Below are 24,597 nucleotides of genomic sequence, written 5' to 3'. Positions count from 1 at the left end.
ATAGAACAGTCGAGTAGTTCCTTGCACTAGCAATCTCTGATAACAGTCGGGGTGACCGTGCAGCGCCGAATCTGTCTCTATTACATTTACCTTTGCCTATAGGCTCCTGAGATGTGAATGTGACCCTGAGCAGGAGGCTTTCATATCGGCAAAGGGTTCACAGTGGCCCCTCAAGCTGTATGAGCCGTATTCTAGGACAGCAATTTTCTTGAGCCATTCTTACCATTTGATCAAAGTTATGGCCCAGTTGTTCTCATGTGAAGGTTTCACAAGTTTCCTTCGCCTTTCATCAAAGTTCTCCCAGATATATGTGATGTGTCTTTTTCCACTCTCGGAGCAATATTATAAAAGATACGTATGAAAGAAAGTTGGAGCAGCGTTTTTACGACCAGATAAGACCTTCGGGTCAGATCGCTCCAAAGCCTTATTAAGTGCTATAATCTTACCAGTTAAGATGGCAGCTGCTCTACCAAAGGCTTGTTACGTTCAATGGACGCATTTCCTTACATGACTGCAATGGTCAGTAAGAAAAGCCTGATAATATGTCACCTCTGAACATGTCTGGTGTTCAATCACCTACCGGGAAGGTAACAGAGTGCAGATACCTTTTACAGACTGCAGCTTTATAATGGTTGTTAACATTATATTATATCCCGAGATTGAACCGGGAACCATAATTAGCGCCATTCAGCGACCAGACCCATTACACAATTATTGTCATATGTTTAATGGGGTATTCCTGTATATAAAAAAAAAAATTGATTTAAAGGGGTTCTCCACCATAAGGTGATTTTAGTATGTACCTGGCAGACAGTAATGGACATGCTTAGGAAGGATCTGCGCTTGTCTTGGGGCTAAATGGCTATGTTGTGAGATTACCATAACACTGTGGCTAGCTTTTTGTGAACTTGTATTTCCTGTTAGATTTTTCTTTTTTTGACTGCAAATCCCACAATTCTATTTTCCTCCTTCCCACACATCAGCCACCCCACCCATTGAAACATAAATGAGCTGCAGACCTGTGGTTTTTAATCAGGGTGCTTCCAGCTGTTGCATTAGTTGCAGATTGATCCCTCCACCCATTGAAGCAGACAGGCTCCCTGTCATCAGCTGACTAGTGATGTCAGGTCTCGGCCGCATTGCAAGCTGGGAAAAATCTGAGACAACAGTCATTTTGTATGCTGATAAAAATAAATAGTGAGGTGAAAATCACAGAAGAATTGTGAGAAAACCATCACACACAGGTACAGACACTATATTATGAACTACACTAACTTTACAGCCCCTGTAGCATAGTCAAATAAAAAACTAAATCCCGGAATGCCCCTTTAAATGAAGCAATAACAATATAGGCCCACATTTACTATTGCAAACCCGACATGTTTTGTCAGGGTTGTGCGCCAGATTTTTCGCCAGAATAAAAAAAAAAAACCTGACTAACTCTCTATTTTACTGAGAAAACCCGGAAAAGGGGAGTGGCTGTCAGGAAAGGGGGTGTGGTCACCGAAAAGGGGCATGTTCACGACATTTTCACAAAAACCCAACATATTTACTAAGGTTTCCACAAAAAATGTGTTTTGGATTTGAGCTGAGAAAAACCCCACAGATCAGAACATGTGTAAAAAAGCAAAATGTAGGGAAAAGTGGAAAATATAGGGAAACCTTAGTAAATACTGTGGGAAAAAAATTGTAGGGAATTAAAACCCACAAAGAAACCTACACAGCACTCTTAGTAAATCAGGGTCATTGTGCTACCACGCTATATTGGAAGTAAAGTTTGCTTGATTTACTCCTTACAGGAAGTTGTGTAGTGCTCTTATTGTCAGTGTGGTGTTGTCTCAGCAGCTCCCTGGCTTCTCCCTCTCACCTGACAGGAAGTTGTGTAGTCTTCTCTTTGTCAGTGTGGTGTTGTCTCAACAGCTCTTGGCTCCTCCGTGTCTCATGAAGGAAATTGTGTAGTCCTCTCATTGTCAGTGGGGTTGTGTCTCAGGAGCTTCTGGATTCTCCCTCTCTCTTAACAGAAAGTTGTGCAATCCTCTCTATGTCAGGGTGGTGCTGTCACATCAGCTTCCCCTCTCCTCTCTTCTGACAGGAAGTTTTGTAGCCCTCTCATTGTCAGTGTGCTGTTGTTTCAGCAGCTTCCCAGCTCCTCCCTCTCTCTACACAGGAAGTTGTATAGTCCTCTCATTGTCTGTGTGTTGTTGTCTCCAGCTTCCCTTCTCCTTCCTCTCCTATGACAACACATTATATTTTTTCTGTCTCAGGGGAAATGGCTGGATCTCTGAACTCTAGCCATGCCCTCTGAGTGATGTCATCACCTCTGACCAGCCCCTACAGCTACATGACTTTCACCCTATCATATAGACAAATACCTTTATATCCTTATTAAGACATTTAAATAAGAATGACGTGTGTTTACAGCATGCTGCCTTGTGCTGAACGATGCCACAGGCTGAGGAGCAGACAGGGAATGAATACAGCAGCTGTATTTACTGACTGCAGAGCAATAGTAAACTGTGTACTGAAATGTTCTGCAGCAGCTCTTGTGTACTGGGAGGAATGCTATGCAGGGTGGAAGGGCTGTGAAGAAGAACTGAGGGAAAGTAATGCATCTGGGAATTGTTGTACTGAGCAACTGCTCAACCAGGAAGTAGTGAGGAGACATGGTGGGATTTATAGTTTTGCAACAGCTGGAGGCACCCTGGTTGGGAAACACTGCTTTAGAGTCATCCGCTATCTCCTCCATGTCCCCTTGTAGGTTTTATATAAGCACAAGATATAAATAATTTCAACGCAGTATTCGGATCTTCCCCGGTTATAACAGAATATTTGCCATAAAACAAGCCAGATAAAGAGCACTTTCCTATCAACGCCTCGGCAGGACTCCCTATTGGGTCAGTAGATCTAATAGGCATATATCTCGCTAATTAAATATACTTATACTCCTGCCCATGTAGCATTTTTTCGCATTGTAAGTTTTTCTTTATCCCGGCTGTAAAATTTCTTTATCGATAAATAAAGATTTTTTTTATATATATATTTTTTTTTTTCTTATTTGAGTTAAAGCATTATTTTTCCCCAAAGACAAATGCATTTGTACTGAATATAAATTCTATATGTTTCAGGCTAATTATTCTGAATGGAATAGATTTGGAGAGAGAACTTGAAACAAAAAAATCAATGTAATTGAAAATGCAGCGCTGGGTTTCTAATAGCGGCCGAGGCAAGAGATAAAAAAAGAAGAAGATAGTGCATACACAGGTTTACTTTATATTCCCTCTTTATTATGCAGCAATGGGAATTTGTTTTCGTATATTTTTTTTTGTTTTTAAATGCGGAACGTCAGAATAATGCAATTCCACCTTAAAACGAGGTTCAGAAGTTCATGTATAATAGAATATGTAATCCCCCCCCATACACCGCAAGCAAATGTCTTACCGCCTCTCTCCGGTATTGATGAAGTTAATTCTATTTGAGTTGATACCCAACAGGCAGTCGCCAAGCCAAAGCCAATCTTAGGTCAGTCGTCGAAAAAAAAAATAAATAAATAACACGGCAATTTCGAGAAGCTCTTCTCCTGATTAGATAATAACTATTAGGAACTGATGTTTGTTGTCTTTGGGGTCGGCGAGAGATGCACGGCCATGTATTAGTGTCAGCCCATATGTATTGCTTTAATTACGGGCAAAGTGAAAGACAACGGGACAGATGTTCTCGGAGACCTTGTCGTTAAATGCGGCAAAATTTGGTGAGTTTTAGTGCAATTTGGTTCATGGCATTGAAGATGCATTTAATTGTTTTTAATATATATTATTAGTTGAAAAGGGTACTAGATAGGAGGGAAGGTAAAGTGACTTCGCGGAAAAATTGTATATAAAAAAACACAAAAGAGGGGGCTCATAAAAACAGATGTCCAGCACTGCACAAAAAAAATTAACTAAAAATTTTAAAAAATAACCAGATGATAGCTCAGTGGTTAGCAATGTTACCTTGCTGCGCTAGATTCTTAGGTTCAAATCCCACCGAGGACGATATCTGCAAGGAGTGTTCCTATGGGTTTGGATTGGATGCTTTTGGATGCGTTTGGATGCGTTTGATTGGGTTTGGATGCATTTTCACTGTGGTTTAGTGAATAGCACTGGAGTTGCAGGTTCAAATCCATTAATGGGCAAATTCTGCGAAGAGTGTGTTTGCTTTCAACATGCTTGCGCTTGTATTCTTAGATTTCTTCCCACACTCCAAAAACATACTGATAGGGGAGTTTAGATGTGTGCCCCCATATGAGTGATGATTGTCTCTCTACAGAATTGCACAATGCCAGTGTTATATAAATAAATGAATTATAACTGTAATAAATACATGAACTATTATGAATAATAATTTGGTAGTTATTCTTTTAGTTATTCTTTTTGTTATTATTAGAGATGAGCGAACTTACAGTAATTTGATTTGTCACGAACTTCTCGGCTCGGCAGTTGATGACTTATCCTGCATAAATTAGTTCAGCTTTCAGGTGCCCCGGTGGGCTGGAAAAGGTGGATACAGTCCTAGGAGAGTCTTCCAGGACTTTATCCACCTTTTCCAGCCCACGGGAGCACAGCTATCTCTCCTTATTCCCCCCCATACAAAGGGACATTTGGCCAAACATTCATGCATTAGAATAGAAAATGGGGGTCTTTGGCCTCTGCCAGGCTCCTCTGACTGCAGCTTATCTCCTGGAGAACAGAATCGAAACCAACACACCCGATCCCTCTCTCCCCTGATATCATCTGCTTGGTAGAGTTGGTCGTCCATCGTGCACATTGGATGATAGCAGTTTTGGCAACGTAAATGTCCCAGTGGTCTTCCCAGTTAGTTAAGAATAAATATCTGCTTGGCAAATTATTTTGCTTATCTCTACTTGATTGTTAAAATCCCCATATCAGGACGCCCAATGTTTGTGCAGGGTATTGGATTATATTTCCATTGAACAACAGCAACATGCATACATTTTCATTGAACAGTTATTTAATTTTCTTTTCTTTCTTTTTTATTTTATTTTGTATTTTATTTTGTGTTTATTATTATTATTATTATTATTATTATTATTATTATTGTTATTTATTAAAAAATTTCATAAAACCAGGAAATCCATTTTAGGCTGTTATTTTCTGGGTAGAAACGTAGGGCGAGACAGAGAGAGAACCAAAGAAGAGCGATAATCCAGTATAGAAAGTGCAATATTCAATGTATTATCTAAAATGCTGCTAAAACATGGTGCACGAGTTATACATGCCCATGATGCCACAGTAAAACCAACGCATTTCTCGTACTACACTGCACTCTTCATGTATTTTGGTTCATATTTTGTCGAGGCCAGATTAAATGGGTTTTGCCATGATAGAGCACCATAGGCACCTATTGCCTCGATCTTGAACAGAACTCTGAATCGAGCATTAGTGCACAGACTCAACCGCCGCTCCATTCATTGTATATAAAAACACAAAAGATAGCAGAGAGCTGCTGTACTCTTTGCTATCTTTGGGCATTTCATAAAATCAAATGTATGAAATTAAAAAACAACACAAAAAGTATATATAAATGAGACCTATTAGGATTCTCCTGGATTAGAGAACAACAACAACAACAACAACAACAACAACAACAATAATAATAATAATAATAATAATAATATTAATAAACTTTACATCATCTTTTGGAACAGGTTATAATAAAAAAATAAAAATAAAAAAATAAAAATATATGTATATATATATATATATATATATATATATATATATATATATATATATATTAATAATAAACGTTACATCATCTTTTGGAACACTTTATAATTAAATAAAAAATTTTAATAAAAAATGCATAAATATTGAGCAAAAAATAGAATATAAAATACAGGAAAGGAATTATATTTCTGTATTACTAAGGGTGGTACACATAGGATACGCATGACTTTATGATGCACCACTTACAAAGTTTTTATTTTTTAATGGAATAACACCATCCTGCACTGGATTTCTCCTTCTCTTCTTATTTATTTATTTTATTTGTATGTTATCTTATTTTTTTTTTTTTTTTCCTAGAAACAGCGCCACTCTTGTGCTGTGCCTGGAATTACAGCTCACCCCCATCCATCTGCAATTCCAGATACCGCCTATAAACCAGAGAGGTGCTGTTCCTGTGCTTATGTCCATGCCCCATAAGACCTCTATATATCGTTCCCCACCATTTCTCTTCCGTATTGGCTACTTTATAAACCATAGTCAAATCTTTGGATAAGGACTTAAAGGGGTACTCCGGTGGAAACCTTATTTTTTTATTTTTTTTTAATCACCTGGTGCCAGAAAGTTAAGCAGATTTGTAAATCACTTCTATTAAAACATCTTAATCCTTCCAGTACTTTTTAGGGGCTGTATACTAAAGAGAAATACAAAAAAGAAATGCATTTCCTCTGATGTCACGACCACAGTGCTCTCTGCTGACCTCTGCTGTCCACTTTAGGAACTGTCCAGAGCAGCATATGTTTGCTATGGGGATTTTCTCCTGTTTTGGACAGTTCCTAAAATGGACAGCAGAGGTCAGCAGAGAGCACTGTGGTCGTGACATCAGAGGAAATGTATTTCTTTTTTGTATTTCTCTTTAGTATACAGCCCCTAAAAAGTATTGGAAGGATTAAGATTTTTTAATAGAAGTGATTTACAAATCTGTTTAACTTTCTGGCACCAGTTGATTTAAAAAAAAATAAAGGATTCCACAGGAGTACCCCTTTAATTCTTAGTGCAATGTATTTTATTGTGGCCTATCTACTGGGATATTGTAAGACCGAATAAAATGAGTTCCTACATCTCTTCCCAGCTGCGTTCCAGGACACTCGCGTCCAGATACTGTAAATTTATCCGGCAACAAGGAAATAAAGGCGTAACGTGATTTTATTTTATGATGATTAAATTTAGGGAACTTTATTTCATTGTTGAGTTGTTTACAGTTTTATTAATCCGCTAAGTGGCGTCGCCCTTACAACCATGATGGAGAGAACATGCGACATCGCTCGCAGCCAGAAACACACGCCACGCTCCGCACACATCCACTGGATGGGATACACTATAAATCTCATTTGCCCAGGTCAGGAACAAATGAATTGGCTCCCAATCATACTGCCTGCCTCAAAGTAATGGCGTGACAGAGCCAATGCTATAACAGCATCTTTCCGCGGAGAGCAAAGAAATTTATAGCTCAATGATTTCTGGTCTTTAATTAAAAGTTTTCAATGTGTATTCTGGTCATTGACTAAAAATAGCTGCGCTGTGCAAAATAGGCCGTGTGCAGTCATCCAAATCTGCAGTTTACTCCTCTCCGTCATTTGGGAATAGCCTACGAGCTGATTTATTGCCTAGTTAACTGATATGCCATCATCCTCGATAGATAACAATTAAGACAGAGGGGACTCTGCCGGGTGCAGGTTGGGTGTCCGTGAAGCGGTGACATCTACAATGGGGAGAGCTGTGGGGGGGGAGTTGGTCGTGGTTGGATCCGGTGATGGCCAGAAGCGAGATAGAATAACCTGAATAAAGTGCAGGCAAGACGTGATTGGATGCAATTCTCCATTTGCTTGTTGCTTAAAGGGGTACTCGGGCTCTAAGACATCTTATCCCCTATCCATAGGATAGGGGATAAGATGCCTCATCGCCGGGGTCCCGCCTCTGGGGACCCCCGTGATCTTCCACACCGCACCCCGTTAGAATCAGCCCCCGCAGCCTGCTCGCTCCGGGTCTGATTACTGGCGATCACGGGGACGGAGCATAGTGACGTTGCAGCTCTGTCACGCCCCCTCCATAGGCTTGCATTGAGGGGGCGGAGCGTGATGTCACACGGGGGCGGAGCTGTGACATCACTATGCTTCGTCCTCGTGATCGCCAGTAATCAGACCCGGGGGCTGATTCTAACGGAAGATCACAGGGGTCCCCAGCGGCGGGACCCCCGCAATCAGGCATCTTATCCCCTATCCTTTGGATAGGGGATAAGATGTCTTAGCGCCAGAGTACCCCTTTAATAGGACGAAATAGAGAAAGCGGAAAGTGAAATTATTAGCATAATACGGCCCCTTTTCTGTATTCATAGTAGAATGGCCACAAGTGTTGGTCTGAACCCCAGTCTGCGGCAATAGCAGAAAAAATTAAAAATAAATCAAAATGTAAATCAGCTTAACGGCCAAACAGGACAATGTAGCACAGGAGGCAAATTGGATCCAGGAGCACGAAGAGGTAGCGTTCCGGAAGATATAGTAACTTCCGGATGGGAGTTTGTGGCTCAAGGAGTTTGATTTTGGTCAGGCCCCTGGTCACGTCTCTTGGGTCGGCACTTGCTTTTCTGTTAAATTGTCTCATACTTCTTTCAGACAGGTTTATAAAGAGGTGAATAATAATGAGGAATAGCAGGGTGGCACCACCAATTCGGTACAAAAAATAGCCCAAATGACGGTACATATTACCTAGGGAGTGGGGGAGAGCCAGGAAAACAAACCAAATGGGGGGAGGCACATCAATATAAAATAGCTTTTATGAAAATTATACAAAAAAGAAATTATGATGGCACTCACCCATTAAAACGTGAACTTTATTGCTTCATTTAAAAAGATGCTGGGTCATGGCTGGACAGGAACAAAAACCACCGCAGCCGTAGCTGCACGGGGTGATGGCCATCACCCCGTGCAGCTACGGCTTCGGTGGTTTTTGTTCCTGTCCAGTTATGAGCCAGCATCTTTTTAAATGAAGCAATAAAGTTCACGTTTTAATGGGTGAGTGCCATCATAATTTCTTTTTTGTATCATATAAAGAGGTGCATTTGTGTAGTTCTGTGTGCCATGATATGTCGACTTTTTTTTTTACATTTTTCCCCTGGAGCTGGATCAACCTTTCTTGTGAATCTGGTGCAATACTTGACAACTTCTTAGATGACCCAAGAGGGTCACTTATGTACAAAAGTTTAAAGGGTACATTTCATCAAAAAAAACTTTTGATATATTATAGATTAATGTATGCTGAAAAACCTTCCAATTGCATGTTATTAAAAAATATGCTTCTTTCTATTTAATTTTCCACTTTGAAAAAATGACCACTAGAGGTCTCCCTACCAGTCCTGGCCGCAAGCCCTTTTTATAGATTTCAGACTCATGCTGGAGTCCTAAATCTCAGACTGCAGCCGGGACACAGACAAGCTCAGCTGGCAACTCTGACTCTTCTCCTCTCTGTTTACAACTGCATGTGCAGAGAGAAGAAAGATCAGAGCTCAGATATTAAAATGAATGAGGGCATGCAGTAAGGCAGAGTCCGGAGTATGCCCTGCTGTGCTATGAGCACAGTCTGATTGACAGGCAGGAAGCAGTGCTGAGCTTTTCTGTGTCCCGGCTGCAGTCTGAGATTTAGGACTCCAGCATGAGTATGAAATCTATAAAAAAAGGGCTTGCGGCCAGAACGGGAAAGGAGACCTCTAGTCGTCATTTTTTTCAAAGTGGAAAATTAAATAGAAAGAAGCATATTTTTTAATAACATGCAATTGGAAAGTTATTCTGCATACATTAATCTATAACATATCAAAATAGTTTTTGATGAAAGGTACCCTTTAAGTTTAGATGTTTGATTACTATTCAATTTAAAAATCATATAATTAAAAGGGGTTATCCAGTTTAGAAAAATTTAGAAAAGTGTCAGATCATGGGGTATACGACCATTTGGACCCCCCCTACCCCTAAAAGTGATCTCCTGCCCAGTGCCTTGGCTCTCCCCTTGCACGGAGCTGTGTCGATGACCACACAAAGCGGTTATCAACAAGTGCCCTCCGTGCATCTCTATGGGAAAGCCAAAGCTCTGTACTCGTGTATCTCCAGCTCTCTCATAGAGATGCATGATGGGTGTATGCTAACCCCAACCCCGGCTCCATGCATGAGGAGAGCCAGTGTGCCCAGTGCAGGAGACTGCAGGGGTCCCAGTGGTCTGACATTCATCCCCTATCCTTTAGAAAGGCAATACATTTTCCTAAGCTGGATAACCCCTTTAATGTAAATATAACAGTTAACAGCCAGACAATGGAGCAATGTAGAGAGTTTATAAATATAGAAAAGTTCCCCAGGTCAAAGACAGGGATATTTTAGGTGCAAAAAGGGACACTTCAGAGGCATGGTCTAATGACCCAAACTTACTGGAAAAGTGTCAGCACAACTGCGATGGTGGTGCACGTGGTTGCATCAAAGCAAAAATCTGACGCGAAAATTGACATGTAGAGAAATTTGAAATCCACCTAGATTTTGTGCAGATGTTATTTTTTAAATTTTCTTCAATTTCTCCAAGTTCTCCAATTCACTGCTCCTGTAAATTCTGCAATGGAAATTTTGCATGGAAAATCTGCAGCATGTGTCATGTGTCACCGTACCATTAGAGGGCGCCAGACCAAGAGGCACAATGCAAAAAACACACGGAGCTGTAGCACTATGGAGCTTTGTGCTTGTCTATTTATGTAGCTTCATTCATTGTGAATGCATGAAACTGTGCGCGGTATAGATCAGGAGGCCTCAGGGTGGAGGAGCGCTGCCTGTAGAGACAAATCTATTGATCTCCTCATTTGTCCATTCACCAACCCAATTGGAATTGCCAGCAAAGCGAATGCAGATGATACAATATTTGTTTTCCCTATAAGTGTTAACCAGAGGTCTAGATATAGGGGATGCAAAAAGGGTCCTAGGTTATCTCTGACATATAAGAAGACAGACACTGCATTTGAATTATTATTATTATTTGTTTAATTATTTATTTTTTTATGAGACAATGTTTCTTTGTGGAAGAGATAATTTTTTTCTATTAAATAAATGGGATCGCATTCCCATATACATCAATATAGTGACAATCTATGATAGGACAGCGTGGAGGTGGCGGCAGCATGAGGAGACCATATAGTGGCTGATTGATGAGACCATAAGCCCTCACGATTTAAAACATTAAAGATGTTTTTAACATTTAAATTGAAGATTTCAAATAGATGAACCTAAAAAGTTTTATTTAATGTGCCAGCTGCATGAGGAGACCACATGGCGGCACAGTGACACAGCCTGGAGGTGGCAGCAGAAAGAGGAGACCATATAGTGGCTGAATGACACAGCATGGAGTTGACGGCAGCAAGAGGAGACCATATAGTGGCTGAATGGCACAGGGTGGAGGTGTTGGCAGCATGAGGAGACCATATAGTGGCTGAATGACACAGCCTGGAGTTGGCGGCAGAGAGAGGAGACCATAAAGTGGCTGAATGACCCAGCTTGGAGGTGGCAACAGCCTGATGAGACAATAGGGCCTCACAATTGAAAAGATTAAATATATTTTTTAACATTTAAATTGAAGATTTCAAATAGATGAACTTAAAAAGATTTATTTAATGTGCCAGCAACATGAGGAGACCACATGGCGGTACAGTGACACAGCCTGGAGGTGGCAGCAGCACGAGGAGACCATATAGTGGCTGATTGACACAGCCCGTATTTGGTGGCAAAGAGAGGAGAACATATAGTGGCAGAATGACACAGCCTGGAGCTGGCATCAGCATGAGGAGAACATGTCTCGGCAATATGAGACAGCCTGGAGCTGGCATCAGCATGAGGAGAACTTATGGTGGCAGAATGAGACAGCCTGGAGGTGGCAGCAGCATCAGGAGTCCCGAAAGTGACCCGTTGACAGAGTGGGGCGGTGGGTGGCAATACCAGTACCCGGTGACGAAGGTTGGTGAAAAAAGAACTTGGCATCAGATGTGTGGCATCAGGCGGGTGGCAGGATCAGAATAGTAGCCGATGCAGGTAGGCAGAAGAAAACGGTCTCTTTTGTAAAAGTGTTAGTGTGCACAACTAAGTATTAAGGATATGCATTACTTAAAACTTAACTTTTAATAATATTCTTAGGATAAAATACATGTACCCAAATTTTTGGGGAAATCAAACAAAAGGAAAGGTTTGCAAAAAACACCATGTGCCACCTAGACCATTGTGATGCAAAGATCTCTAAAAGGTGGAAGGGAACAACGTATGGTCCATTGTAACCGGTGGGGGTAAAAACTTCACCTGTAAGGCCCTACTCTTGCATTCTTAATTCCCTTCTTGGCAAGTGTTATTCGCACTAAAAAGGGTGGCACCATACTGGAACCTCTCCCTATTTCCACCTAAAAAAAACACAGCCATTTCCCAGGATTTTTAGGTGGAAATAGGGAGAGGTTCCTGTGTGGGGCCATCCTTTTTAATGCAAGTAACACTTGCCAAGAAGGGAATTAATAATGCAAGAGTAGGGCCTTACAGGGGAAGTTTTTACCCCCACTGGTTACAATAGACCATACGTTGTTCCACCTTTTAGAGGTCTTTGCCTCACATCAATAATTGGTGGTGTAGGTGGCACATGGTGTTTTTTGCACACCTTTCCTTTTCTTAGATATAAAGAAAAAATGGGGTCCATATATTTTATTCTAAGAAAAGTTAAGTTTTAGCTAATGCATATCCTCAATACTTGCTTGTGGTCTGATGCGGAGGAATGTCTGTAACTGGGGGGCAGCACCTTAAATCTGTTTGGCACTATCCATATTTGTGGTGTTGGTGTGGCACCATGGTCAATCTACTCTGATGCATCAGGCATTGGTGGGTGGAAATCCTAGCTGATCCATCCCTGATTCATCTTCACAAAGATCAGTCTCTCCACATTTTTCGTGGACAGACTATGGCCCCCGCCGCACTAAACACCCACTCTGATGGCACACTACTGGCCGGGAAGGACAGCTTTTCCAGCATGCATTGTGCCATTTGTGCAAGTGACTAGGAGTGACTCCCGGCCTCCAACTCTACTGCATACTGCCACGGTGTGTCTGGGTCCTCTGTCTCACCTTCCTCATCACCCTCTAGCTCCTCTTGCTGCTCCTCCTCCTTCTCTCCTGTCAGATGACTATAAAAATGCAAATTTCGGGAAACCTAAACTGAGCTCCACTGTATTCCTCCTCTTCCAGTTCACCCCCACAATGCTCATGTGGCCGTGAGATGTAGGCGCCACGTCTCCAGTGCCCTGACCAGCCATCGTTTCCAACACATGTTGTAGTAGATGAAGCAGTGGAATGATGTTGTACATCCCGTAATCCCGGTGACTGAGTAATAATGTGGTTTCCTCAAAGGGCCTGAGCAAACGGCAGGTGTCACGTATGAGCTGCCACTGGTTGACATTGAAGTTACACAGGGGAGTCCCCCTATCCGCTTGGATCATCAAGAAATCGGTGATGGCTTTTCTCTGTTCGCATAGTCTGTCCAACATATGGAGGATGGAATTCCAACGTGTGGAAACATCGCAAATCAGACTATGTTGGCGGATACCGTTCTGACGCTGCAGCTCGAGGAGGGTGTGCTTTGCGGTGTACGAGTGGCTGAAGTGCATGCAAAGTTTCCTTCCCATTGTTAGGATGTCTTGCCCTTTGGCTGAGGTAGTGGAGCCTTGGGTGGCTGAAACTGGGAGCGGCGTGCCACTGGGTGATGTAGCAGGCTGGACCACCACATCAGAGCGACGGTTCTCCCAGGCCGCTTTATAGTGACCCTGAATATGTTGATGCAGGGCCGTGGTGCCAACATTGGGACCCTCGCCATGTTTCACCTTCTGCCGACACATCTTGCAGGTGGCCAGGTTAACATCCTATAGATGCTTGATGAAAAAATGCCACACCGCCGAGTAGCTGATTAAGTGTGTGTGTGTGTGTATATATATATATTTTTTTAATGAAGTTATTAGGTAACCCAGGAATAGCTGAATGATCAAAATGTTCCAAATATTAAACACAAGATTCTATTTTTAAGTTCCTATGCAGTGTTTTCCAATCAGAGTGCCTCCAGCTGTTGCAAAACTACAACTCCTAGCATGCACGGACAGCCAAAGGCTGGGAGTTGTAGTTTTGCCACAGCTGGAGGCACCCTGGTTGGGAAATACTGCCCTTACGATCATATTCCCATGTAAAATCCCACTGATCATCCCCCCCCCCCCCCCAGAGGCCCCCGCTAACGTGTGTACAGTAAGGAATAAATCAATCTCTTTATTTATTTATTATACAATAAAGCGTTCATGCTTACAGAACATACATACCCCGCTCAGTCCAACCTGTACTCCATACCATTCTCTAGGGGCCCATCGCCGCGGCCGTGCGCCATTGTAAAATCACATTTCCAGTTATATGGCCCAATAAAGACTGGCCTGTTCATGTTGTTTATAAAGGTTTTCTGTATTGAGAATTAAAAATAGTCTAAACACTACACGGGAGGTCAAGTCCCCTCTATTTATGGTCTTCAGCCTCTTGTAGACACACCCTAGTCTGAAAACTCCTTGTTTTATGGGTACACCCCTTTGGTTATCATTATGGAGAACATTTCACGCCCTCGTCTGTTATTTGCCTTTTTATAACTGAGCTTGTTTTTTTTTCTTAATATCTGCTTATTTTCCTATGTATATTTATTGTTTTAGAAAATTTTATGAACATTTATTATTGAAAAAAAGAAAAAAAAAAGACAGCAATGCTTGGGAATACTATGTATTCCAATGTTTTGTAATAGCGATGAGTGGGAAAGAAAAAAATAATAATAAACATATACAAATATATATATATATATATATATATATATATATATATATATATATATATTACAGGAATGTGGGTGCACTACTGTGGTAGATGTATACAATGACATTACATTTATTTTTTTAACTCTATATATATATATATATATATATATATATATATATATATTATCCAAAAAAGAGGATTGCAGCAGCACACATTGGTCAGAAAATGTTGGCTCTTAGCGCACTTTTTGATCAAAACGTGTCCCCCATCCACCACGGGGAGGTGGCCTCATTTAGGATGGGACCCTAGCACAAATTATATATATATATTTGTATACGTTTATTATTATTTTTTTCTTTCCCACTGATCCAGCACTGGCCAACTTATTCTTTGTTTGTATTACACATATATGGGAGTGGCTACCTCCATGTTGGCTTTTGCACCCCACCCACCTCTATCAGGTGTATATAAGGTGATTTGAATGTTCCAGATCTTACAATGCCTGCTGATCTGTTCACACAGAGGCATATTCATAGTGTAGGGTCCATCCCAATGAGATCACCTTACCGTGGTGGGACGGTTAAAGCTATTTGGCCGCCAAATTGCAAGCTAAGTATCTCACTATTTCATTACTGCACCATAGCTGAATAGCTTCTCATGTTGTATCTATATACTCATGTTTTATCGATATCTTTGTGCTAGCAGTGTGCTGCTGTATTCTCCTGTTGCTGTATATATATATATATATATATATATATATATATATATATAAATAATTATTTAAAAAAATTATATTATTTTTTTATTATTTCTTTACTACTACTACTAATAATAATAATAATAATATGTTTTAGATATTATTTGTTTTTTTTTTATCTGCTATTATGTATATTGTTACATCATATGCAACAATATTTGTCTAATGCATATGCTGTACAACAGAAGAAAGATTTCAAAATAATAAAAATGACCTAAAAACAATAAATAAATAAACAAATTAATTAATTAATAAATAAAAAATTTCCACTGGGTCCCTACCTATATCCATTTATAGCATGAGCAACTCCTGACAGAGTATTGCAAAATTATGCTTTTCTTTGTTTAGTTTTTTTTTGTTGTTTGTTTCTTTTTGATGGCCATCTTTTGTCCCATTTTAAGATACGTTAAGGTAGGACACTGTAGTGCGCCTATTGCATAGAGATTGTATTGTAGAGGGTATTCAGTGTTTATGCATAGTTATTGCCATACATTGCCCAGATACATATAGTTCTATATAGTTCTATACTTTTCGACAGTGCTCTAACAGTGATCATATGGTGTCATGTTTTGCCTAGAGACAGTCATACAGGGCCACACAACATCTCACTAAAGGCGGCAGAAGGTTGTAGTGTAAAGGTGTAAACCTCAGATTCCTTTAGGCTAAAAGGATCCGGCGATCCAGAAAACCGGATAAGTTTCTTTATGGCGCAGTAGAAAAGTGCTGGAGATGACCAAACTGATCTCATTCATTTGAATTAATTAATTCAGATTTATCCGGCACCTCAATCGGGCACCTCAACCTCAGTGGTACGACCAGGGGAACACTCGTTTAACCTGCAAAACCAACTGGGCTCCAGACTCATAGACGCCATCACTTGTCACATGATTTGTGGCATCAGCTGTGGCCAGATTTCTGGATATATGTGACGGCGTCCTAAAGAGTATGCGAGTGCGTATTTGTTTTCTTTTACTATTTTATTTCTTTAAAGGGGTACTCCGGTGGATTTTTTTTTTTTTTTTTATCAACTGGTGCCAGAAAGTTAAACAGATTTGTAAATGACTTCTATTAAAAAATCTTAATCCTTCCAGTACTTATTAGCTGCTGAATACTACAGAGGACATTCTTTTCTTTTTGGAACACAGAGCTCTCTATTGACATCACGAGCACAATGCTCTCTGCTGACACCTCTGTCCATTTTAAGAACTGTCCAGTGCAGCATATGTTTGTTATGCAGATTTTCTCCTACACTGGACAGTACTTAAAATAGACAGAGGTGTCAGCAGAGAGCACTGTGCTCGTGATATCAGCAGAGAGCTCTGTGTTCCAAAAAGAAAAGAATTTCCTCAGTAGTATTCAGCAGCTAATAAGTACTGGAAGGATTAAGATTTTTTTTATAGAAGTAATTTACAAATCTGTTTAACTTTCTGGCACCAGTTGATTTAAAAAATAAATAAATAATAATAATAAGTTTTCCACAGGAGTACCCCTTTAAATATTCCTCCAGGTCTCTAGTTTTTGCGTTCTGATTTTGCCTATCACCTCGGAGGTCCTACATGTTTTGCAATGTGGAATCTTACTATCAGGATCTATTGTATAAATATGGTCGGACTATATTCCTCCAGTGTCACGGAATAACACGTTTTAATGCCGCGCTGGTTCCAGCAGTTTCAGGAGCTTGTTATTTCTGCAAAAAGCCGTCTCTGTGAATTCTGACACCAAGCGAGGTCAACTGAGGAGATGCCGTAGAAAAACATATTATTATTTTTTTTCTTGCTTTCATAACCATCATCTACAGATGGCCGTTCGTGTCTGGATATGTTGTTCCCTTTGTTTGATGTCCATGAAGAATGATGAGGGAACTACCTGGCTTTCTTTCTTTTTCGCCTTGTGAGATCTTCTGCTAATTGGCATTTTATAATTAGAATCAGTCAGAGATAGCGGCGCTGCCGTCCACAAATTGCTTTCACGCTTCACTGACCCAGGAGCTCAAAGGCATCAGGCTTATTGCCGTGTGTCGGAATGGCGTGGAGACGTATTCAGCTGAAGACAGACACACGGTGGCCAAGCTCTTGTCATTTCATGGGATACAGATGTACAGATGTGTCTCTACTCCCTTGCCTTTCCTTAAATTTAGGGTATTCCAGGCTTTAGGTGCTGGGGGTGATGGATTTATAAAAAAAAAAATTACTATACTTACCTAGCCCAGATCCCCCACATCTCAAGTTCTTCTCCTTCAAGTCCTCTGATCTTCTCTCTTTTTCCAGCTTCACGAAGCAGAACCTGCCAACTCTGCCAATTACTGGCTGTAGTGGAGTCCCATTTCGGCTTGTGACTGGCTAAAACGGCAGGTCCTGTTCCAAGCACTCGTCTTGAAAGCAGGAAGAAGATCAGAGAACCAGACTGAGAAGACTGAGAGCTTCAGAGGACAAGCAGAGGACCAGGGCTAGGTAAGTATAGTTCCTTTTTCCCCAGCACCATATTATTATTATTTTTAATATTTTTTTAAGCCTGGAATACACCTTTAAAGACTCCCAATTTCTCATAATTCATTATTGTGACATACTAGCAATACAGTCAGTTCAAATCACAACCACTGGGTGGCCACGGATGTTGAGATTCATTGAACCTTGAGGAAGGTAAAAAAGGACACATCTGCATGTCAAGGAGAGGACACAACTGCATGTCAAGCAGAGGACACATCTGCATGTCAAGGAGAGGACACAACTGCATGTCAAGGAGAGGACACAACTGCATGTCAAGGAGAGCACACAAATGCATGTCAAGGAGAGGAAACAACTGCATGTCAAGCAGAGGACACATCTGCATGTCAAGGAGAGGACACATCCCTTTGTCTTTGTCAATCATAGGACAACCTTTAGATGTCAACCTAAGGCTCAGCTTAAACATGAGCGATTCAATTTGTCAAAATTTTAATAACCTAGCACCCCCCCCCCCCATTCCTGCTCCTTTATATACTCTGACAGGAGTACCTGCTCCTGTACATACTCTGTCTAGGTAATCTCAGAGCAATAGGGGCAGGGTGATGACAAGGTGCGGTGATGAGACTCCACTTCCCCTTTCTCTTGACAATTCATAAGAAATGTAGATTCCATTACAGAATAACTTAAAGGGGTACTCCCGTGGAAAAAAGTTTTTTTGTTTTTTTTTAAATCAACTGTTGCCAGAAAGTTAAACAGATTTGTAAATCACTTCTATTAAAAAATCTTAATCCTTCCAGTACTTTTTAGGGGCTGTATGCTAAAGAGAAATCCAAAAAAGAAATGCATTTCCTCTGATGTCAGGACCACAGTGCTCACTGCTGACCTCTGCTGTCCATTTTAGGAACTTTGCAGAGTAGGAGAAAATCCCCATAGAAAACATGCGCTGCTCTGGACAGTTCCTAAAATGGACAGCAGAGGTCAGCAGAGAGCACTGTGGTCATGACATCAGAGGGAATTTATTTTTTGGATTTCTCTTTAGTATACAGCACCTAAAAAGTACTGGAAGGATTAAGATTTTTTTAATAGAAGTGATTTAGAAATCTGTTTAACTTTCTGGCACCAGTTGATAAAAAAAAAAAAAAAAAAAAAAGAAGTTTTCCACGGGAGTACCCCTTTAATTCCAAACCAACATTGAGCTTATCCAATGTCTGCCACCTCAGCCATAACAGGTAAGCACAAGGCATACACAAGAACTTCTAAATTTTTCTCTAATAAGAGCTATATTGTGCTGTTCGAGCAAAAATTAATAATTCTGGAGTGCTTCTCTAAGGTTTTTTTTTTAGCATGTCACAATATTATATAGGAATAACAATCCTTAAAGGGGTATTCCAGGAAAAAACTTTTTTTTATATTTCAACTGGCTCCAGAAAGTTAAACAGATTTGTAAATTACTTCTATTAAAAAAATCTTCATCCTTTCAGTACTTATGAGCTTCTGAAGTTAAGGTTGTTCTTTTCTGTCTAAATCCTCTCTGATGACACCTGTCTCGGGAAACGCCCAGTTTAGAACCAAATCCCCATAGCAAACCTCTTCTAAACTGGGCGTTTCCCAAGACAGGTGTCATCAGAGAGGATTTAGACAGAAAAGAACAACCTTAACTTCAGAAGCTCATAAGTACTGAAAGGATTAAGATTTTCTAATAGATGTAATTTACAAATCTGTTTAACTTTCTGGAGCCAGTTGAGATATATATATATATATATATATATATATATATATATATATATATATATAGTTTTTTTCCTGGAATACCCCTTTAATTAAATTCAAGGAAAGATGAGAATGGGCACAACTGTAGGGTCTAAGGCAATGTTTCCCAACCAGTGTGCCTCCAGCTGTTGCAAAACTATGACTCCCAGCATGTCCGGACAGCCGAAGGCTGTCCGGACATGCTGGGAGTTGTAGTTTTGAAACAGCTGGAGGCACACTGGTTGGGAAACATTGCTTTAAATTCTCCAGTTTGACAGCCACTCGGTCCTAGGCCTTTGGCTGTCCGGGCATGCTGGGAGTTGTAGTTTTGTAACAGCCGGTTGGGATGTTTTCATTTTTTGACAGGCTTCTAGGCTGTGGATAGGTAAATAGGAATATCCCTTTAAGTGTATACTTTATCTTTTTATTTGTTTATTTTTTTAAACGTATGTAAACTCCAGATAACTTTGCGTAAAGTTCTTCCTTTAGATACAAAATAACAAAATAAATGTTCCCTTTTTTTTTTTTGCTGTTTCCAAGAGAACAGAAGCTCAGGTTTATTACGGATCATCGTCATTATAGTTTCTGCCCTCCTCTGTCCATTTGTATCTCCGGTAATAATGTTATACAGGTCACTGAGGATAACTATTCGGGAACAGACAAACGAATTTAGGCTTTTATACTTCTGGTCTGACACAACAGGGAAAATAAGGGTGACTGGCGTGACATTGCACCGCCGACGTCCACAGCATTTATTGAAGCATGGCTTTCATTAGAGAATAAATTAGAGGTTCTTGTGTATGCTTTGATGCTTTGTGCTTACCTGTTTTTAGCTAATGTGGCAAGTATTAGTTTTCAGCCATATTGATTGCATGATCACAATAAAAGGGATATTACAGGCAAAACCGTTATATATATATATATATATATATATATATATATATATATATATATATATATATATATATCAACTGGCTCCGGAAAGTTAAACAGATTTTTAAATGACTTCTATTGAAAAATCTTAATCCTTCCAATAGTTATTAGCTTCTGAAGTTTTCTGTCTAACTGCTCAAGGATGATGTCACATCCCGGGAGCTGTGCATGATGGGAGAATATCCCCATAGGAACTGCACAGCTCCCGGGACGTGAGTCATCAGAGAGCAGTTAGACAGAAAACAGCAACTCAACTTCAGAAGCTAATAACTATTGGAAGGATTAAGATTTTTTTAATAGAAGTCATTTACAAATCTGTTTATCTTTCCGGAGTCAGTTGATATATAAAAAAAAAAGTTTTGGCCTGGAACGTGAGTCATCAGAGAGCAGTTAGACAGAAAACAACAACTCAACTTCAGAAGCTAATAACTATTGGAAGGATTAAGATTTTTTTTAATAGAAGTCATTTACAAATCTGTTTATCTTTCCGGAGTCAGTTGACATATAAAAAAAAAGTTTTGGCCTGGAATACCCCTTTAAATCACGGGGGTGGGTTCACACCACGTTTTTGCAATACAGTTCCCGTATCAGGTTTTTGATTAAAAAAAAAAACAGATTCCTCAAAACCTGACAAAACTGTATCAAAACGTGTGTACAAATTTTTATCTGTATAAGGTTGAAAAATGGTGTCCGGTTGCATCCGTTTTTTACGGAAAAAAAGTATACGTTTTGAACTTTTCACTCCATTATGAATAAAGTTTCACTTGTTTGATTGAAATTCCAAAAAAAAGAAAACTGTGGAAAGTCAAAAACCGTATGGTGAAAACCGGATGGAAATGTACGCACATACAGTTCTGTACGGTTCCCATTGACTCCCATGTTAAAAAAAAAATGTATACGGTTTAATACAGTTTTTCACCCGGACCAAAAACCGTGGTAGACTACAGTTTTCTGTCCAGAAAAAGAAAAGTAAAAAACTGTATGGTTTGAAAAACGAAGAGAACTGTATAGAATATGGTGCATACGGTTTTGAATGGGAAGTCTATGGCCACGGTTTTCTGTTACTTTTTTTTAATGAAACCATATGCCAAAACCGTATAGCAAAATCGTGGTGTGAACCCACCCTTAAAATGATTTCTTAACTTGCATTTACCATGAATCCTTTGGCTTTGCAGAGAGAGAGAGAGAGGGGGTGGAGTCTTATCGCTGCACCTGGTCATCTAATTAGGCTGCTGGTGTTAGAGATTACCAAGTTGCACTGATTACTCATAAGTGGGTTGAGGTCAGTTCACATAATGTGCAGTTTTGATGCATTTTCCTAAACACATTTTTTATTTATAGAAATTGAGTTGACCTATAATCACCTATTATACAGATAGAGCTGGAGATAGTAGCAGCAGTATACCGATAGAGCTAAAGGAGAAGAGTACAGCTACTATATATTCTGTTCCCACAGACATAGCTGCAATAGCAGTAAATATATATATATATATATATATATATATATATATATATATATATATAGCAGCTAGGAGGGAAGGTGTATAACTACTATACATCCTGATCCCATAGAGATAGCAGCAGTATACAGATAGAGCTGGAGGGGTATAACTACTATATATTCAGATCCCATAGAGATAGCAGCAATATACAGATAGAGCTGGAGGGGAGGTGTATAACTACTATATATCCTGATCCCATAGAGATGGCAGCAGTATACAGATAGAGCTGGAGGGGAGGAGTATAACTACTATATATCCAGATCCCATAGAGAAAGCAGCATGCATATCCAGATAGAGCTGGAGGGAAGGTGTAAAACTACTATATATCCTGATCCAATAGAGATAGCAGCAGTATACAGATAAAGCTGGAGGGGAGGTGTATAACTACTATATATCCGGATCTGATAGAGAGAGCAGCAGTATACAGATAGAGCTGGAGGGGAGGTGTATAACTACTATATATCCTGATTTGATAGAGATAGCAGCAGCAGTATACAGATGTATAACTACTGTATATTCTGATCCCATGGGGATAGCAGCAGCGGTATACAGATAGAGCTGGAGGGGAGGTGTATATCTACTATATTCCTGATCCAATAGATATAGCAGCAGCAGTATACAGAAAGAGCTAGAGGAGAGGGATATATCTGCTATATATCCTGATCCCATAGAGATAGCAGCAGCAGTATACAGATAGAGCTGGAGAGGAACCCTCTGTGATCTAGCAGGAGTGATCTGATAATGTCATCCAGTAGTTCACAGGAATCAGTTGATCCGGGACTGATCATTTTCTCTGACCCATTAAACACTATGGCCCAGATTGATCAATCAGCCTGAATCCAAAAATGTCAGGTTCTGCCCACAGCAACCAATCACATCTTAGCTTTCATTTTACTAGAGCTCGGTGAGATACAAAAGCTGAGCTGTGATTTATTGCCAGATTGATTAATCTGGACCAGTGACCTTGTATGGGTGTGGCTGGTGATCACATGACCCAGTTACAGTAATGAATTTCATGTATACAGCGGTGCTGGAATAAAACAAATGGCGCTGCAGGACTAGTGAGTGCATGTTTTGGGCAAAGGAAAAAAATACACAAAAAAAATTATATTTTTACTACAGTGATCCCTCAACTTCCAATGGCCTCAACATACAATAGTTTCAACATACAATCGTCTTTTCTGGACCATTGTAAGTTGAAACCAGACTCAACATACAATGCTACAGACAGTCCAGATCTGTGAAACGTGTCAATGGCCGGAAGAACTGAACAATCAGAATCGGCATTTTACTGGTAAAACACCTGTATTACTGAAGTGTATGCACTGACTGGTGTCTGGTAGCGCCCCCTACAGTACAGGGAGGTATTACATGTTCTGTAATTCTCTTTACCTGTATTACTGATGTGCATGCACTGACTGGTGTCTGGTAGCGTCCCCTACAGTACAGGGAGGTATTACATGTTCTGTACTCTTTACCTTTATTACTGAAGTACATGCACTGACTGGTGTCTGGTAGCACCCCCTACAGTACAGGGTGGTATTACATGTTCTGTACTCTTTACCTGTATTACTGAAGTACATGCACTGACTGGTGTCTTGTAGCGCCCCCTACAGTACAGGGAGGTATTACATGTTCTGTACTCTTTACCTTTATTACTGAAGTACATGCACTGACTGGTGTCTGGTAGTGCCCCCTACAGTACAGGGTGGTATTACATGTTCTGTACTCTTTACCTGTATTACTGAAGTACATGCACTGACTGGTGTCTGGTAGTGCCCCTACAGTACAGGGAGGTATTACATGTTCTGTACTCTTTACCTGTATTACTGAAGTACATGCACTGACTGGTGTCTGGTAGTGCCCTCTACAGTACAGGGAGGTATTACATGTTCTGTACTCTTTACCTGTATTACTGAAGTACATGCACTGACTGGTGTCTGGTAGCGCCCCCTACAGTACAGGGAGGTATTACATGTTCTGTACTCTTTACCTGTATTACTGAAGTGCATGCACTGACTGGTGTCTGGTAGCGCTTCCTACAGTACAGGGAGGTATTACATGTTCTGTACTTCTCTTTACCTGTATTACTGAAGTGCATGCACTGACTGGTGTCTGGTAGCGCCCCCTACAGGACAGGGAGGTATTACATGTTCTGTGCTCTTTACCTGTATTACTGAAGTGCATGCACTGACTGGTGTCTGGTAGCGCCCCCTACAGTACAGGGAGGTATCACATGTTCTGTACTCTTTACCTGTACCAGGGTTAGCTGCTCCTTTGGACACCAGGTGAGGGCGACTCCATGTTACTTTTTTAGGACACTGTGTGTACTGTACAGGACCCTGAAGAAGCTCCTGTCCTCTACATAGACCAGTGTTTCCCAAGCAGGGTGCCCCCAGCTGTTGCAAAACTACAACTCCCATCATGCCCGGACAGCCTTTGGCTGTCCGGGCATGCTGGGAGTTGCAGTTTTGCAACAGCTGGAGGCTCCCTGCTTGGGAAACACTAACATAGACAGTGATTTACTGCTCCCAGCAGATCTTTCTTACTTTTATATGTAAGGATTTGCTTTATCTATATTAGTTATCTACTTATTTTTCTT

General features: G+C 40.4%; 1 protein-coding gene across 9 annotated transcripts in view; it reads left to right on the top strand.

Annotated features, from left to right (window-relative positions):
- LRRC4C (leucine rich repeat containing 4C) overlaps positions 1 to 24,597 on the top strand; it is an 813,407-nt gene that overhangs the window by 712,736 nt on the left and 76,074 nt on the right. Inside the window, exon 6 of one of the 9 annotated variants that reach the window (XM_056527914.1) lies at positions 3,126 to 3,261. The exons of the other annotated variants lie outside the window; for them this stretch is intronic. The gene's annotated coding sequence lies outside the window, so the exon portion shown is untranslated. The remainder of the gene's footprint in view (positions 1 to 3,125; positions 3,262 to 24,597) is intronic. 9 annotated transcript variants of the gene reach the window in all.

The sequence above is a fragment of the Hyla sarda genome, chromosome 6 (assembly GCF_029499605.1).
Source record: "Hyla sarda isolate aHylSar1 chromosome 6, aHylSar1.hap1, whole genome shotgun sequence".
Taxonomy (NCBI): Eukaryota; Metazoa; Chordata; class Amphibia; order Anura; family Hylidae; genus Hyla; species Hyla sarda.
This window is presented reverse-complemented; position numbering and strand designations above follow the sequence as displayed.